This window comes from Acartia tonsa, chromosome 14, assembly GCF_053477335.1.
Source record: "Acartia tonsa isolate MP-2025a chromosome 14, ASM5347733v1, whole genome shotgun sequence".
NCBI classification, from domain to species: domain Eukaryota; kingdom Metazoa; phylum Arthropoda; class Copepoda; order Calanoida; family Acartiidae; genus Acartia; species Acartia tonsa.
The window spans coordinates 42,077,782-42,097,094 of record NC_137273.1 but is presented as its reverse complement, the minus strand read 5'-3'; positions in this window follow the sequence as shown (position 1 = coordinate 42,097,094).

Sequence of the window (19,313 nt, the reverse complement as noted above, 5' to 3'; positions counted from 1 at the left end):
TGCCCCAAGAGGTTTGATGAACCTAATTTTTGTATTTTAACCTAATTTTTTTTCTTATTTTAGATTTAAAAAGAAAAAGTAAAAAAAAAATTTTTTTTTTTTTGGGGGGGGGTATTTTTCATTTTTTGGGGGGGTTGGGGGTGTCCCACCCCCCAAGAAAATAGCTTAAAACCATCACAGGACCAGTAGGTATATTCCCTGAAGAGTTGAGCCCAATCGGTTCAGTGGTTACTGAGATCTTAAGCTTCAGACGGACAGACAGACGGACAGACAGACGGACAGACATCGTTCTACTTTGTATTATAGATAACCATCTCTTTAATACTTATCTCATAGCATTATTCCTAATCATCCTTGGACATCACAATTTTAAAAATCCATTCATATAGTTAACTTTAATTAAAACGGAATCCTCATTCAAGGTTTGAAGTTGATAATTTTAACATTCTAGCTATCCGTTACAAACAGTTGGACACAACCTCAATGTACATATAAGCTACGCTTTTAAAGATAGACTAAAACATTATGTAAAAGACAAACATTAAGGAAATATGTCTCCCCCGTTTTTAATGTAAAAGCAAATTAATGGGATGTTAAACATAGCCTTTTAAAATTACTTTTATATGCTAATAACATTGACAAAATGGAGAAAATGGAAAGAATATAATGGGAGGTAAATTGTTTTGAAAGATTTGGAAAATGTAAACAACATAGAATTCTAAGGGACCAACCCTAGCATTTAAAGGGCGAATATAGGTTCGATATGATATGAGCTTATATCAAAGGTGCCATTACATACTTTTAGAATATCTATGCCAAATTTAAAAATTCAAAAAAATCCTTAAGTAGATTTTGCAATTTTCTGTTTCAATTGAACATATAATAAATGAGATTGCCGACAAAATCGTTTATTTTAGCCCTTTACAAGACTTTTTTTTGACTATTTTGCTTAAGTTTGATTGACTATTACATTGGCACGCACCTTAAAAGATAATTTAAATGTTTATTATTTTAGATTATATACTAGTTTATTTAATTTTTTAAAAAGCATAAAAATAATTTGCGTAGAAGGGCGTCAGGAGTATTGACAGGGTAAATAATACGTCTTAAAGTTTATTTTCTGTACAAAGATCTTTGATTAATTCATGATGATATAAACAACCCTTGTGTACGCATTTTCAACACACACACACACGGCCACAAAAAAACAGGGATTTGAAATCATTCTTCCTCCAAGAAAATTTTATCAATTATTTTTTTTACTTTTTACATTATTTGATGTTTTTTTTAACTTTTAAATAATTTACTTTATGAAGGTAGAAGGAGGGTATATTTACCCCTGATTAATTGGTTTCCACGTTATTACGACTATCATTTAACGAAAGCTTTTCATTTCAACCTTGCCACGAAGCCTTGTGTGATGCTAGGGTGTTTGAGTTCTTAGGGAACCACACTAATTACAAAATATTTTCTTCGAGATTGACGGGTTTTAAGCTATAAACAGACTTATACAATTGAATATGTCAATATTTTAAAGTTATTTATAATCTATGGAATTGCACCTTTGATATAAGCTCATATCATATCGAACCTATATTCGCCCTTTAAGGGCTCAGTATTTAAAAAGGTAATAAAGAAAGGGACATAAAAGTACGGTAAAATCATCCCAAGGCTTAAATGAAATAACCTAAAACAAGGATGACAACATCCATAAAAGCGAAGCTCTGAAATAGTAAGACAAACGAACATTAACACTTATAGTAGAGTGTTAGAATAATCAGAATATAAATGTATAACATTCAAAACAATTTTGTATATAAACTGCATAAATACAGCTAGGATAATGTTTAAGAACTTGATTATAGAGATGCTTTGCTAAACTTTAATACTTTGTTGTCCAAGGAATCAATGTTAGAAAAAATTATATTTATTGGATAATTATATCATACAAAAAGTTGTTGTCAAAAAAATTAAAAGAATAGCATGTTTTAAATGAACGTTCGAACTTACTGTCAATAAAATGTAGTTATGGCGTCTTTAAGTTGTACCTTGTTGTTACAGGAATCATCATCTAAAATTTGAAGTCAATAGGACAATTCAAACAGGCCCAAATAAATGCCTAACACGCTAACAGTTACATGCCGATGGACGCACGTAAGGCACTTATTATAGTAACGCTTCGCTTTTAACAATAAATCATATTTTCTCTACAAAATTTACTTATCCCTTTATATGAGATAAATGGTTAGAGTAGGTTTCTGAATATTTTAACTTCTTAAAATTTTATGTTAAGAAAAGAGAAGCACAATTTTTAAAAACTTATATCAATTAATGTTTTCTACAAGTTAGTTACGATATTACAAGTGTCATAACTCTAAAAATTTAATCTTATATTCTGTTTTTATGGATGTCATAATTCTTTATTTCACAAGTCTCAAATGAATGATTTCCTACCTTGTGTTTCTGTGGGGATTATATCTGTTGTGCCCTAACCCTGCGGGTCTAGTACCAAGTACCCTAGATAACCTAACCTAACATGACCTAAGGTAATAAACAAAAGAAACTACTAAACCCCACCCCCTTATATAATTTCTTTTAAAGATGTGCCGTGTATAGGTGTAAGCCGTTTTGCGCTCAAAAAGGCACTTTTAGGGAAAACGTCGGTTTTAGCCAGCGAGAAAAAATATATTAATATTTCTTCTAAACAATAAATGTATAAACTTAGATGTTTTTGTTGAGTCACATATGATTCAATAATACGAGCGTCGATATAATTACCTAGCTAGGATAATCTAGCTTTACTCTTAGAAATTCAACTATCTACTATTAATGACTTTTATTTGTGGTTTAAAACCGTGCAGAAATGTGTTCATATGTTCTAACCAATAATATGACCAATTTGCTACCTTTAATTACCTCGTACGGGCGGGATGGCAGTCAAGGACCTTTTCGACTTGATATGCTGTCAAGGTCCTGGTTCAGCAATCCAGGAGAACTAAAGATGACTTTTGCGCAACATTCTTTGTCCAACACCCAAGGTTATTAGGTTAAGTAACATCCAACAGACACCAATTCTCTGTGATGCACGACCTTTTTGTCTTAGAAGTCCCAACTGCGCATGGTAACGAGTTTCGCCTGTTTTGGGCCAAGGCATTCCTCCTACTCTAACTATTTATGTCGTGCATCTAAAATAGCAGCAGTAGGAACCATTTTTAATGTCTTTAGTTATGACGCGGTGTCGGCCCGAGATTCGAACCTATCACCTTCCCGACGACGAGCGGATGCGCTACGTGTTGAGCCACGGTCGCGGGTTGTCCAATTTGCTGAGTAGATCTACAATATTTATCCCTTTTTCATAGTCCTATTCTGAATCCAAGAGGAAAAAAATATACAAAGTTTTGTAACAAATGTTGTCCACTTTTAGTTTAATAGACAGTCATGAATTTTAGACAGTAAATTAGATAAAACTCAACTAAACAAGGATAGGGGGATCTGTTAGCAAAATGAATTGAAAAGTTTTTACTCAACTACCGGCTAGAAGCCTCTAGGGGCACTTAGGGTAGAGGTTGTAGCAGTTGTAGCAGTTAGCAAAATTCTTCTGTACACACGGACATTTTTTTTTCGCCAGCCACTTGTGTATGCTGTCATCCAAGGATCTAAAGGAATTAGACAATGGCCGATAAATTCAAAAAAGATAAATTATGTACTTCCCTCATGATGATACACAAATATATCCATTTTGTAGATTAAACTAAATGGTTGAAACTTGAGAACACTCAACGTATTGAATCAACCAATCAAAATTCACAAAAGTCCCCAAAGTTGATAAGCCAACAAATAAGAAGACGTTATAAGAAAACTCTGGGGACTAGTGGAAAAAACAGCCCATTGTCTCCTCTCTCTCTGGTTGTCATTTTTACTTCTTCTATTTCTAATTTATTTCCTCGCATATTTATCTTTGTTTCCGAGAAGACAAAACTTCAATGCTCACATGGTAGAAAACAAGAACAAAATTATTTTATTCTTCGCAGCTTATACCATTATCAACATTAGTAATTTCTAACTTGCAAATATGGCTTAACACATACCACTTCCGGTCATTGTTGGGAAGGAGAAAGGCTTGAATTACGGCCCATCGCCGTGTCATAACTGAAGATTCTAAAAATAGTTCCTACTGCTGATATGTCAGATGTGCGACATAAATAGTAAGAGTAGGGGGAATCAGGAATAAGGTATAACCAACCAGTGAAATAAATCTAAAATTATATTTGGGGAAAGGTCGTCAATTCTACTATGTTTTAATATCCCAATGAAATGTGAAAATCATGTGTATTTTTCGCGATTTTTTTTCAAATCAATTCGTTGTTGGTGTAGGTTGAGGGAGATTGAAACTCAGGCGCAACCTATTACCATGCAAAGTAGGGATCTCCAGACAAAAGTCGTGCTATCGAAGCTTTGTTGTCATAAAATCATGTACATCAATAAGCAAGATTTGGTTCAGAGATACATCAAATAACATCTGGTGGTGTATCCCGTAATCTAAAGGCTAGGGAGAGTTAGCAGTTTAATATTACTTTTTTGAAAATTCTGTCTTAAATATGTTTGTAACTTGAAAGTGAGTTAATTGTATAAAAGTCTGGATAAAAACACTAAACTAATTTTGCCATGAGTTTACTAAATAAAATTACCAACTTTTTACACACAAACACACAATCCAACATACACACACTCTGAGACACATACAAACACACACAGTCTCACACAGACACACACAAACTCTCACACACACATACTTACACAGACTCACACAGACACACACACAAACACACACACATACAAATACACAAAAATTATATCTTAAAATATTATGCGCCCCTAACATCTTAAAACTCTGTATTTAAATGGTAGGAAAGAATAGAAAAATACCCATATGAAAAAAAAATCTAAATAGAAAATAATAGAGAACTGGTTTAACCAAAATCTTAATCTACAAAATATATCTTACTATTTTGTATTATGAGATTAATGTAATTATCTTATCCTTTTTTGATTTATTCTTGAATTATTGTATATGACATATTATTGGCTTCTGTACCTATAACTTATGGCTTGTTGTGAGTGAGTTGGTTGGCGTACAATGTAACAACATTATAATCTATGGATTAGCTTCAATATGAATCAAGAATACTCTTTAATCAAATAGTAATAAAACCGGTGCATCCCCCATCCCCCATAGCTCCTCGAAGTACCTAGTAAAAACAGAACCCTAACCCTTTATTACTAAATTATAAAATAAATAAGAAATAAAGAGTGCATTAACCCTGTGGGGCTACCCTGTGATCGTAAGAGATTTGAGGAAACCTTTTTTATTTTTTGAAATTATTGAAATATGTAATAATGTTCAGTTTAATTATCAGAACATTGAAATGTCATCATTTCAATATTAATTTAACTGATTGAGCAACCCCCCCCCCCCCCATAAAAAATAGAAAATAATCTTCCCGGGTTCTTCACTAAATTAGAACCAAATCTTTCCTTATGCTTATAAAAAGCTTCACTGTAAAGTAACATATAGACAGATAGACATCCTGTTACTTTAAAATAAGAATTGGCAGTGTCATATGAACATTACCATTCTTTTTATTATCAATGATGTTTTATTAACATTACTATGTGTGATATGTCAACTCCATTATACCTGCTTTGACTTTTGGCGTTCACACATTAACTTAAACTTAACAGTGGCTACCTCCCTAGCCTAAAAACAACCTATTTGTACCAGCAATTTACAAGAAGTTTTGCTTCAAACAAAAAAAAACGTTACTACTTTACATAAATGAACTAGCGACTAGTCCCCAGAGGCTTTAAGGTTACTGGAAGTGGTTGAATTCGATCCCCTAATTTTTTTTTATTTTTGCTTTAAAAAATCATTTTTTGGGGATGGGGGATGGATGTTTCTAGGGAGGCGGAGTACCTTCCCCAAGAATAATTAAATCCTTCTCTGGACCCATAAGAAGCCATACTTTAAAGGAGAACCATATCAGTTGAGCAGTTAGCAAGATCAAGGCCAATAGACGAAAAGTTAAATCTTAATTATCAAGAATTATGTCAAATACTTTGAAACCGTACGTTTGATCAAGACAGGACTTTTCTGAACATCTTATTTACGTTTTTAGGGTAAAAAGTAACTAACAGAAGAAAAAACAGACTTACAGATAAGATGTCGAATACAGAAATAGGCCCCAACAAATTTGCCCTCCCTTAAATAAAATAAGTGTGTCCCTTTTTGCATTTTTTATTCAGGGGTTCTAGGTATGTGATAATTGACGATAAAAAATGTAACATTCAAATTGTCATCATCATCATCAGGCGCATCTCTCTTTTTGACTGTTAAGTCCAGAGAATACGGACACCTTGTTCCTCCATGAATTCCTTTTTTTGGCAAGTGCTTCAGCTTCTCCCCATGTTAATTTCAAATTAAAGAGGTCCTTTTCAGTGCTCCGCCTCCAGGTCATTTTTGGTTGTCCCCGTTTACGTTTACCAGTGGTGGGGTTCCATTTTAAGCACTTTTTTGGAAACCTATTTTGTTCCATTCTGAGCACATGTCCTAGCCACCTTAGTCTTTTATATTTCACTTCTGCTTCAATACTATTGCACTTGGTCTTAGCATACAGCTCAATGTTTGATATTTTGTTTGGCCAGAATATTTTGCAAATTCTTCTTAGGCAGCTATTGTGAAATGCATTAAGTTGATTTGTTTCAGTTTTCACAGTTCTCCAGCATTCAGCTCCATAAAGAAGAACTGATTTCACATTACTGTTGTAAAGTCTGATTTTTGTTTTCAGAGCAAGTTTCTTTGAATTCCAAACGTTGTGTAGACTGTTGAAAGCAACCCTAGCCTTATCAATCCTGGTCTTAATATCAGCTTTTGAGCCATTTTCGCTGCTGATAACACTCCCTAGATAGGTGAATTTGTTGCTTTGTTTCAATTGTTCACCATTTATTGTTATATTTTGATCAGGGTTTGTAGGTATATTCATAATTTCGGTCTTCTTGACATTAACAAAGAGCCCGACTTGTCCTGCATATTTGACTAGTCTATCTGTTTTAGCTTGTAAGTGTTTGATTGTTTCTGAAATCAGTGCCAGGTCATCAGCAAAGTCCAGATCCTCTAAGTGTCCTAGTATGCCCAGCTGGAGACCACGTTTTTTGTCCTCTGTGGTTTTCTTCATCACCCAGTCAATGACCAATATAAATAGAATAGGTGATAAAATGCATCCCTGTCTAACTCCAGTGCTTATTCTAAAGAAATCAGATGTCTTATTGTTTCCAACTGAAACACAGGCTTGGAAGTTGTCATAGAATTTAGTTATCATAATTATCATCTTCTCAGGTATACCATAACTTCTTAGTATTTTCCAGAGTGTTTGTCTGTGTATGGAGTCAAAGGCCTTAGAGAAATCAACAAAATTTACATGGAGTGGCTTGTTAAATTCAACACATTGTTCAATAACCGTCCTAAGGGTGAAAATTTGGTCAACACAGCCCCTTCCAGCACGGAATCCAGCTTGTTCTTCTCTTAGTTTATTGTCAATTTTCTCATCAATTCTGTTTAAAATAATTTTACATAGGACCTTGCTTGGGATAGAAAGCAGCATAATTCCTCTCCAATTATCACAATTGTTTAAATCTCCCTTCTTAGGAAGTTTTATGATTATACCTTTAGACCAGTCCGTTGGTATCTTTTCTTGCCTCCAAATTTTATCAAAGAGATCAGTTAGAGTCCTAGCAGAAAGATCTATGTCTGCCTTAAGCATTTCGGCAGTTATTAAGTCAGGTCCAGGTGCTTTGTCATTCTTTAGACTATGTATAGCAGCTTTAACTTCTTGAATAGTTGGTGGTCGTGTGTCTATGTCTATTTTATGTCCTGGTTCTGGTTCAGCAGTAATTTCTGGTTCAGGTCTGTTCAACACTTCTTCAAAATGCGATTTCCACCTTTCAGCAACTTCTTTTTCTGTAGTGAGTAATTTACCATCTTTAGCCTTGATAGTTTCACCAATCTTTTTGTTATGTTTTCCACTTAGTTGCCTGGTTATGTTGTATACTGTTTTCATGTTACCGAAGTCAGCTGCTCTTTGGGCCTTTTCAGCCAGATTCAAATTGTAGTAACTTCATAATTACATACAACCCAAATACGCTTACAAATGACAGGATTTTAAGTTTTAATCCTTTATAGTCTCCTAGCGGCTACGCCCCCTAGAAGCCTCTAGGTGCACTTAATGTAGGAGATGGAAAAGTTGACCTTATCCCATTTTAAATTTGAGTTTCAAAAGGATAAAATTTTTTTGGGGGGGGAGGGAGAGGGGTGCAGATACCCTCCCTAAAAATAGTTTAAAACCTTCCCAGGACCTAGAAAAAGCTTCACTGTAAAGGAGAGTAATATCGGATGAGCGGTTAGGGAGATCATTCGGGACAAAAAAAACGCTTACTTCTATATATAATAGGAAAGATTGTCGCATCTCCCCCATTCCTGGTTTTTACCTAATATTTATCTGTCATCAACAATAACTTTTTATCATAGGCAAAGCAGGAAGGGAGGGGACAATGGGCTGTTTATTACACTAGTCCCCAAATTGTTATAATAATAACATTTTCTTATTCGTTTGCCTAACAACTTGGGGGGCTTTAGTGAATTTTGAGGTTGAGTGCTTATATAAAAAAGGATGATTTTATTAACCATCTTTGCGGATGTATATCAATTTATCGGCCATTGTCTTATTCCTTTAGATCCCTGAAAGCAAAGTCCTCAGGAAAATATCTGGAATCTAAAAATAGAAAATAAAGCGAAGTATTAAACAGGGATCTAAAGGGATAAGATAATAGCCGATAAATTGATGCACAAACCCCAATGATGATACATAAATTACCTCTTGTGTAATTTATTATAATTAGTGGTTGAAACGTCGAACACAACTTAATGTAGCAACCAATCAATACTCCAAGTTGTTCAGCCAATGAATAAGAAAATACTATTCTAAAACTTTGGGGTCAATCTTAATCAAATTCCCAAAAGTAGAAAGGTTCTATTAATTGTCCGTTAAGTTTTCTAATTGAGGAAAATGTCACATTTGTCCTGGGAAGGTTTTATGCTACATATTTCAAATTTATACATTTATGATTACAAAATTTTACTTTTGTAGAGGTTATTGTTTTTTTTATAAACTTTCACAAATTCTAAGGTTCTATATCAAATATATGTATATGCGAAATTGTAAAGTTTAATCTCGAGGCTGTGAGAATTAGTTTGTATATATTTTGGCATTAATAGCCAATATTGTATTTCCCACTGTTTATAACATTTTTTCAGTAAAATACAGAAAGCTATCTTTTGCTCTAAAAAACATCATTATCTGCAAATTCTTATAATTAGAAATTAAGAAAGTCTATAAGTTTTTTTTTTGGGGGAGGGGGACGGTTAATTTTTTCTAGGCGTTTTCTTGGGATGGTTGACGTATCCTCCCCCAAAATAACTATAAACCTTCGTTGGAACTATGAAAAGCTTTCATATATAAAGGAGAAGCATATCGGTTTAGACAGACAAACATCCAGTTACTTATATATAAGTATTGAATTATGAGCTAAGTTCACAAAAAAACGTCTTCTTGCTTAAAGATCCGCGTTTATTGATGGGAAAAAACAGGATTAGTCCCTTTCGTGGCAACGCCCCATAAGGGGCGATTCGTAGTATTTTTAAAATGGCTTTTTATAGGTTATTTTAGGTTAGGTGATTGAATGAATATATATATTTTCGAATCTACATTTGATAAGATTACAATTTTATAAAAATTTATAATTTATATACATGCAGACCATGGTCAACACCCTCCTCTGATATGCTTCAATCAGTGGAATCTTACAGTTGACCAGGTTCAAATTTACAGGGCTACAGTTTAAAGTGCTTTAAAGCTACACCAAGCTTAAGAAAACCAGCAGGCTTCCAATGAGATGAGAAAAGGAAGGCTGATATAAACCTACTTTTGCTGATAATTTCATTTTTTTTATTGTGTTAGAGTATTTTTTAATTAAGTCAAGTTTTTTGATGTAGGTCTATATTTTTGCATATTTTTTACTTTAAAAGTGTATTATTTTATAGTGTATTTTTAAAGTGTAATTTTTTTTGTAAAGTATTATTTTTTAGTGTTTATTTTTATGTTTGTCATTTTTTGTAGTTTAGGTATTTGTTTAGTTTTTTTTTTTAGTGTATTTTAGTAATTTTAGTATTTTTAGTAATTTGTCTTTTAAAGTAATTTATTTTATGATAACAAGTCTTTTTTCCTGAAATAAATGAGAGGATTTTTAAAAATTTAAAGTGTTAAACTTTTATTTATGAATGTTATATTTGATATGCTTATTAAGCAAATTCTTGTTGCGTAAGAAAGAAATAAGTTGTTATTTCATTTAAAATGAATTATTATATATGAAAATAAAGAAATATTTAACATTTTTATTAAGGAATGTATTTTACATAAATATCTTTATTTTCTGTGTGTATCCATTTCTCTTTCGATGTTTAAGTTAGGATTACTTCTGGAGCTTCTAATCAAGGCTTGTCCTGCAGACAAATAATGTGCATCCCTAACAATTTTAACATTCTTTTTTGGGATTGTTCTAATTTTAAAAAGTTTGATTTTGTAAGAGTAAGAGTAGATAGTCTGATTAGCAGCGGATTGGGCATATTGTGTTTATATGTTGACCAGATATGAAAAAATTGTTATGATATGAATTGTTTTACTTGTTGGTCTATGTAGTTTTTTTTTATAAGATTTACTATTTCAGTTTGTATATCATAATATTTTTGTTTTATGTTTATTTTACTAATTTTACCTTTTATGTTTGTGAGTTGATCTGAGTACTTTTGAAAAAAAACTTGCTACAATTGTTAGCAAAAAAATTTAGTTTCATTTTGAAATGTGTTTAATTTAGTCACGCACTAGTATCACATTTTTAATTATTTTAATGTTTGCACAGAGAGACATGTTCTCTCTATGACTGCCTTTCCTCAACTAATTGCCCCACAGGGTTAGGCAATTGGCCCCACAGGGTTAGAGCCCCCCTCAGGGGCTAGAAATAGGAGAAAAGCTACTGTGAAAAATACGTAGAATCTCCCCTTAAGGTGCGTTGCCATGAAAGAAACTATACCCGAAAAAAACTTAAATATAGCTTTTTTTTGCTAATCATAATGCAAACTAAGAGAAAAAATATGTGTTTCTAATTTTATCAATTTTGGCACACACACATATATACTATACACATTAACATAAAGCCAGGGATAAGGCAATGAAAGTTAAATCAATCATCCCCCAAATACCTATCAATTACCTCATGCGGGCGAGGTTGCTGTCCATGACACTTTAACGTCAGGTCCAACAACCTAGGATAACTAAGGGGAGCCAATTTCTCCTTATCTGTTCTAACACCCGGGGTATTAGCTTAAATCACACCTAATTGGAAACCTAACTGTGCATGGTGATAAGTTAAACCTGTTTTGTGCCCCGGCATTCCTCCTACATAGCAGCAGCATAAACCATTTTTAACGTCTTTAGTTATGACGTTATCAAATGCAGAAAGAAGTTAAATAATTTTGGGGGAAGCTTTATTTAGGACCTCTTTACCTCTATAAAACCCAAGGTTAGATTTTTGAACATGTAATTTTAGTGCAAATATAAACTTAATTCTTATGTATGTTTGTTCTTACTTCTTGTAATAAAGTAGGACGTTTGTGTGTCCATCTGTGTGTGTGTGTGTGCGTGTTTGTATGCAAAGAATATGTTTATACTTTACAGTGAAGCTGTTTAAAGCTCCAGGGAAGGTTTATAACTATTTTGGGGGGAGTTCAGAGCCACCCTTCTAAGAATACTAACCCTTAGAAATCCTATAATTCCATTTTAGCTAGAAATTTTACTGAAATATTTAAAAATCTGATGGATAAAAATTTGTAACTACCTATAATCTTGTTAAATCCTTTAAATACTTACACTTTACCAATTTTTAGGCGCGCAAAGTTTGTTCTACAATACTTCATAACACTCCTACAATCCTATTATATAAAGTAGTAAGCTATTTTTTTGTCTGTAGCGAAGGATCTTGCCAACCGTTAAACCTATAGGCTCTCCTTTATAGTGTAGCTTCCTATATGTATAGAATAGGTTTATAACTATTTTGGGGGAAGGTATTTATACCCTCCATAGAGAAATCACGCCTAGAAAAAACATTTACCCCCCAAATTTTTTTTTCAACTTTACTTTTTTAAAACTTAAATTAAAAATTGGGGAGTTACTTCCGCCCTCCCCTCCCCCCACTAGAGGCTTCTAAACGGGTGTAACCGCTAGTCTTATTTATATATGGTAATTTTACTTCAACGTAAAAAGAAAAGCTATTTTTAATGTTTTTGTAAGCTTGATTAAGGGTTTAGAGAGCCCTGCAAGGTTAGAACCCTAACTCCCTGAAAACTATTTTTAATTTGAACTTATTTTTCCATCAACCAGTTTTTTAGCCCATAGGTGCCGTAGGCACGGGCTAAAAAAAGCTGGTTTTAATCTTATGATTGTACATTTTTATATTCGTAGGAAGCTGGATATAATACGATGCTAGACATCGTTTTTTCGTATGGATGAAAACCGGTTCCTATCCACCGGATTCGAATGAATTATCATATTCCTTAGAACATACTTATCCTTGTAACATTATAAAAAGTAATTTTGACAAAATCCTGTCTAATGTCCAAATTTTACATAAAGTTCTTACAGTATAAAGTAGATGAGTATAGGGATTTTAAAAGGGATAAGACAATGACGGATAATTTGATGTATATCCTCAATATTGATACATAAAATTACCCATCTGTAGATTAAAATTACTGGTTGAATTATTTGGACACTAAACTTAATGAAGCAATGAAAATTCAATAAAAGTCACCAAAGTTGTTAAAACGTTATTATTATAAAACTTTGTGGACTTGTGCAATAAACAGCCCAATGTCCCCTCCCTCCCTACGCTGAGTAAATGAGGATACTAAGAATTTCCTAATTTATAATTTGCCGCTAAACTGAACCAATCATTATCAAAAATCGTCGAATAAAAACTTGTACTTTGGCACGTGATTGGTTCATTTTGTCGGCAAATTCAAGAGATCTTAAGGGATAAGACAATGGACGATATATTAATATACGTTTCCAATGATGATAAGCAAAATTACCCCTACCTTACATTAATATCAGTGACTGAAAGTTGTGTGTACACTTATAAGATAACTTTTTTCTTATCCCTAGAAGGTAAAATTTTGTTGCTTTTTAGCTATTTATAATTCATCAAGTTTACCACATATAAACAAATCTTTGTACTTATAAAGGGTAGGGAAGGGCATTAAAATGGCCTAAAACATCCTAAGACTGAAATCAGGAATTAACCCTTAACGATTGGGGGGGGGGGGGGGATTGTTGAACGCCCCCCCCTCCGGTTTTTTCTATCTCATTTTCTGTGTGTGAAAGGTAAAGATCCCAAACTGCGTGACTTTTTAAGTTTGGGTATGACACATAACTGAGAGTTGGAATTATTTGAATATCTCCATCCTGGCGGGCACAGGATGCAAACCTGGCAGGGTCATCCAGTTAAAGAGCAAAAATATTTTTTTTTAGACTAAAACAAAGCATTTTATCATACCAAAATACTAAAATATCCTCTAGTAGTACATCCTTACATGAAATACAGGTGTTCTAGTCATTTTCAGGTTCCAGGTATGATCCTGCAGGTCCTGATCCTCCAGGTCTCCAGAAATCTTTAAAATGCTCCTGTAGCCGCAATTTTTGACTTAGAGACTTCAAATTTTAAACTTAAGCTTTTCTGACATGTCTACATAACATATTGAAATTTCATAAAGATCCGCCGCCGTTTTCCTGCCGACCGCCGACTGCGGCGGCTGGCAGCTGCCAAGTATAGCTGCAGCCGCTGAAATTTATATTTTGATATTTCTAATGTAAAATTTACATAAAGATAAACATTTACTGAAAAAAAATTGTTCTTCTAGCTTCAAAAATAAGAAAATTACAGCCGTTTGAAATTTTTAAGTAAAAAAAGACCTAAAAACAAAGGTTGTTGAATAAAAGGGTGAAGGAAGCGAAAATTGACTTAGACTTATAAATGGTCGGAAATATATTATCAAACAGGGGACTTGCACACAAAAAATGTAGCCCTCTAGCTTTAATAGGAACTGAGATAATAACTGATTAAGGTGCGGCAAGGGGCCCGACTGTAAAGGGTTAAAATAGCCTAAAATAATCGCAAGACCTATGTGAAGGTTCCTTAAAACGAAGAACTCAATCGATTCAATACTTAATAAAAATTTTAAGCTGGAGGCAAAAAGCCCTTACTAATAGGACCAATGGTTTCGCCCCTGGCCTCTATGTGCATCGCCCTATAAGAGGAAAAAAATAAATGAAAATTGAACCACATGTCTCGGTATAGTTTTTTTGTTAAAAAAATAGTTTAAAACCACCACAGGACCAGTATCTGTGTTCCCTGAAGAATAGACAGACTGACGAATGGATCGACGGACATTGTTAAACTTTGAATTATAGACTCTGTAAGGAGTAAGAAAAGTAGAGAAATGTCCTAAAACCAAATTTAGATGTAAAAATTATTTTTCTTTCTTTTTAAGGGGGATGGGGGTGTCCCTTTCCCCAACTAAATAGCCTTAAACCAACGCAATACATTTCCCAAAGAGTAGATCCCAATTAGTTCAGCGGTTGCTGAGATCTTGAGCTTCATATATACAGACGGACGGACAGACATCATTCTACTTTGTATTATATCTATCTATGCATCCATCTTACTAATGCTTTTCACCAGTTTAATTTTCCATCAAATAATGTTTTCTTAACGCTAACACTAGAAATGGAAAGAAAACAATATAAAGTCAAAATGGTATTTTCCAGGGATAAGACAATGGCCGATAAATTGATGTACATCCCAAATAATGACAAAATATTACCCTTTCTATGGCTTACAATTAGTGGTTGAAACGTTTCGACACTAAATTTAATAAACCAAGTAATCAAAATTCAATATAGTCTCCAAAGTTGTTGAGCCAATGAATAAGAAAACATTATTAAAAAACTTTTGGGACCAGTGTAATAAACAGCCAAATGTCCCCTCATTCCCTGGGTGTTATACCTTGAGTTGTTGATTGGAACAGAGCTCTCCCCCCCCCCCCTATTTTAACTTTACCCTGTGGGACTCTTCTTACCCTTACCTAAAATATCCCAGAATAAGAAAAAAATACTTATATGTTCATTTATGATTCACTTTCTGTTCAAGGGAAAGTCCAACCAACAAAAACTCAGATTTTATAAAATGTATAATTGTGCAACTATTCTTTATGTACACAATGTTCTTTAATGCTGCTGCTATGTCAGGAGCTTGATGTCATTGGTAATAGTAGGGTTACCTTATACTCTTAATACTTTACATAAAGGTCTTGTAATCAAATACCATGGGTATATTCAAACTCAAGAATAAAAACATAAGGAAAAACAAAAAAAAATAAAAAGTAATCAAAATTTCCTCATTCTGATTTTGGTTTTGTTCCAGAGCAGGTTTTAGGCTATTTAGCAGGGCGTTACACAGCTTTGTAAAATATTTCTTGATTTTTCTTTTTCCTAAAGACTGGGGCTGAAGGAAAAGATTCCAAAATTTGAATAAAATAACTGCTTTGTTGTAAAAATTTATGCTTTGTATGCGTTTGGCATTTTGTGTTCTTATGGTTAGAATAGTTATTTATTGCTTAGTATTATAGACAGCTTTCCGTGGATATGAAAAAGAAAATTAATATGATGATAATCAGTTTTGTTAACCCCCAGGGGTCAAAGGACCGGGCTAACGAAACTTGTTTAATTTTATTATTTTATTCTAATATTCATGAAAATTTTCTGTAATATGATGCTACACAGGATTTTTCAGTATGCCAGAGAACCAGTTCTAATCCAGCGGATATCAATTGGTTTCGAAGCCATACTGGAAATATTTGTTTAAATAATCTTTTTGAATTTTAATAATCTGCTTTTGACAGAACAATAATGTAGAAAAACAGAAATTTTAAAGAATTTTTTTTATACTCTTTGAGGACAGTTTTCATGCATACATCAAGTGAAATATATGATCAAATTGCTTTTAATTGTATATAGTAGCCTTTTGAATCTACCACCCCCCCTCATTTTCAATCTTTGTTGTAAAGGAAAAAAGTAAAGAAAACCTTTTTCATGGGGGACGGGGTATAATTTTTTAGAGGCAATTTTTCATAAGAGGTTGTTGGTACCCTCTCTTAAATTAAGAAGCTTCATTGTAAAGGAGAAACATATTTATTAAGCAAGTAGCAAGATCTTTCGGACAGACACACTAACATCATGCTACTTTTATATAATACAAGCGGCTACGACCCTATAGATCTCTGGGGGCACTTGAGGAGGGGGGAATTGAATTGGATAACCCAATTTCTTAATTTAGATTTTTAAAGAAAAATTTTTATTTGGGGGACTTTTTTTATAGGGGCGATTTCTTTTGGGAGAGTGGTGGTACCCTTCTCAAAATAGTTAAAAACCTTCCCGGGACCTGTGAGAAGCTACCCTGTTAAGGAGAACCCGATCGGTTCAGCGGTTAGCGAGTTCCTTCGCTACAAACAAACAGACAGACAGACATCTTTCTACTTAATATAATATAATATAATATTACAATATACAATGTTTTATTACTTACAGACAAATCTTTCTTGTCCATACATGCTAAGAACTCAACTCTTCCTTCCTTCCAAACGTTTTGATGTACTGGCTTTAATTTTAGAGTAGCTATGCTCAATCTTATTACAGTTCACATCAAATGCTACTCGAAAGTCAAAACAACACAAACTATTATTTATTAAACAATGTCTTAAGCTCCAGCAGTCTAAATGATAAGACAACGGCCAATAAATTTATATACATCACCATGATACACAATATATCCCCTTCTGCAGATTACCTTTTGGAAACACGTTTGGACACCGAACTTATTGTAGCAACCAATCCAAATTCAATTAAAGTTCACAAAGTTGTTAAAAACGCACAGTTGTTTTATAAAAGCTTAGCGACTTTTATTGCATTTTAAATGGTTGGTTCATTAAGTGTCCAAACATTTTATCTACTAATTGTAATCTAGAAAAGAGTTAATTTTGTGAAACATCATTGGAGATGAATATCAGTTTAATATCAATTAGATCCCTTTTTTTGCAATTTGTACTTTCTATAGCTGTGCTAATTATGGACACAAACGTTCTTATTATAAGAATAATATCATATCTTTTTTCCATCTAAAAATGTAAATGTTTGACCCGAATAATATAACTATGGATATAGCATACGTGGATATATTGACAGGGGAAAATTTGTCGTCAATTTTGGTTGCTATTATGGACCTCAATTGTTGGTCAGTTCGTTCATCCAGTAGTGGGGAGGGGATGAAGTCAATGGGGTGGATGGGGCGGTATTGTTATTATAGCCAGCTACGAGTTTCATTTTATTAAAGTACATAAAAATATGGTGCAACATCCAAGTTATGATAGTTGGGGGTATTGTTATTTTAGCCAGCTGCGAGTTTCACTTTATTAGAGTACATGAAAATCTGGTGCAACATCCAAGTATCAATATGGTGGGGGGGGGGGTATTGTTAATTTAGCCAGCTGCGAGCAACACCTTAATAGAGTACATGAAAATCTGGTGCAACATCCTAGTATCAATATGGTGGGGGGGGGGGTATTGTTATTTTAGCCAGCTGTGAGATTCACTTTATTAGAGTACATGAAAATTTGGTGCAACATCAGAGTAACGATAGTGGTGGGGGGGGGGGGGAATATTGTTATTTTAGCCAGCTTGGAGTTTCACTTTACTAAAGTACATAAAAATCTGGTGCAACATCCAAGTTATGATAGTGGAGGGGGGGAGGGGGAGGGTATAGTTATTTTATCCAGCTGAGAGTTTCACTTTATCTCAGTACATAAAAATCTGGTGCAACATCCAAGTAATAATATATCGAGTAACCAATATCTTTGAATATCTTTTTGACATTCCAATTTGGTTTTTGTGTCACACTGGAAAATTACCTTTCTCCACCACAGACAAAGATAAATATCATAAAATAACCAGTTAGGGAGGGGACATTGGTCATTTAAATTACACTAGTCCCAAATCTAAGGATAATATTTTCTTATTCGATGGCTTAAAAAACTTTTTTATTAAAATTTGTTTGGTTTGGTTATTAATTTGAGTGTCCAAATGTTTCAACATGTAATTGAATTTACAGAAAGGGTAATTTTGTGAATCATCATTGGAGTTGTACATCAATTTATCTGCCATTATCTTATTCTTCTAGATCCCCATTAAAAAATTAAGGTTAATTTCATCCAAGCAATAGGGGGCAAATGTAGAGGTCGTCAATTTTACATTGTGTTGCCCCCCAACGACAGCTGAAAAACACGTATAGGTTTCGTGGTTTTTTTTCAAGAATTAATTTCGTTAATGGTATAAGCTAATTACTTTATCAAAACTAAGCTAGTATTTTCTTAAAAATCACAAAATCTTTCAAATGTGTTTTTTATATTTATCTTAAATAGCCACTAATAGAATATCACATTTCTTGGATAGTGATATGGACGAACGGACGAAAGTGAATTATAGAGTAGCTTCACTATAATTCTACATGCAGAAAAATCAAAAATAAGAATACATGAGAAGCAATAAACAGCTTATTTTTTCCTATAATAATCATAGTAGTTACTTTTTTACTCTAATTTGTTTTAGCAAGGAGGGAAGAAGCATTTCAGTGTTATTTTTTTTATAAACCTCTCATTTGTTGGCTTCAAAAATTAGGGGACTTTTAAAAATTTATGATAGAAAAACAATTAAAAATTTTATCTTTTAAACGGGTAATTATGTTTATTTTAATTGGGATTTTATTTATTATTCTTAAATAAAACTATGTCTGTCTGTCCTTCTGTAAATGCTTCTTTTGTCTTCCTCTTTATTTGGAAGGGGTAAAAATTTTATAAGGGGGCGGTAATTTTTTTGGGTGGGTAAAATGGTGAAATTTTTTTTACCTCTCGAAATATTTTTTCCCCGGGGGTAAAATTTGCTTGGGGGGGGTAATTGCCCCCCCTGAAATCGGTTGGCAGGGGTAAATTTTGTTTACCCCCCCAAAAAATTACCCCCGAGGTAAAATGTTTGGGGGGGGGG